Raw genomic sequence first — 810 nt, 5'->3', positions numbered from 1 at the left:
GGGGGAGGATTGTGCTGTGCAACAGGTTGATGCAAGACAGAAATCGCCATGACTCAGCTCATAGAGAGGATCCTGTGAAGTTTTTCTTCTGTCTGAACCATGAAACTTCTGCCTGTAAAAGCTCCATTCTAGATGCACAAACAAGAGGTTTATCAAGAGTGTCTGCAGGAGAGGGGGTCAAAAAAATCAAAATGGCAGTCACGACCATTCATTTGGGGTCACCAGCTTGACTTTTTAACTGTTCTCCCACAACGGCCTTTGGAGCTTATGAAGCTATGAAACATAGCTTGGTGATTTTGCATTGCATGTTAAAAGATTGCAACCGTCCCAATGTTTTATTTTTCCTATTTTACTATGAAGGGGGTAGGGAATGATAAATTATTTACTATAAGGTTGTTGAGGATAATAAATGACTGATGGTGCTTTCATGCACCTGCAGTTTTTGGGAAAGGGGGTGAGGACTGATTTTATTTTGACTGTTAATGATGATGAAGCAGAAATTTTATCTGGACCTTAATTTTACAAAATGGATCCAGGTAAATATTCATTGAATTGCAATTATTTATCTCCCCAAATGCAGAGAAGGTCTTCAAATGGTGTGGACATGCAGGTCTTCTGTCAGTGGCTGGAGAAAACAGTCTAGCTCTGAGAATTGTGAACTTAAAAACAATGTGCAAGCTAAGGAATATTAAACCTTATTTATTTCAATAGGGTAAAAAAAGCACTCTAGGGTATCAAACATATTTAAATATGCTAATTTTGGGAAGACCATGCCCCAACCTCAGTAATTAAAACACTGCAAGCTCATAA

Source organism: Candoia aspera, chromosome 7 (assembly GCF_035149785.1).
Source record: "Candoia aspera isolate rCanAsp1 chromosome 7, rCanAsp1.hap2, whole genome shotgun sequence".
Lineage (NCBI taxonomy): Eukaryota > Metazoa > Chordata > Lepidosauria > Squamata > Boidae > Candoia > Candoia aspera.
This window is presented reverse-complemented; position numbering follows the sequence as displayed.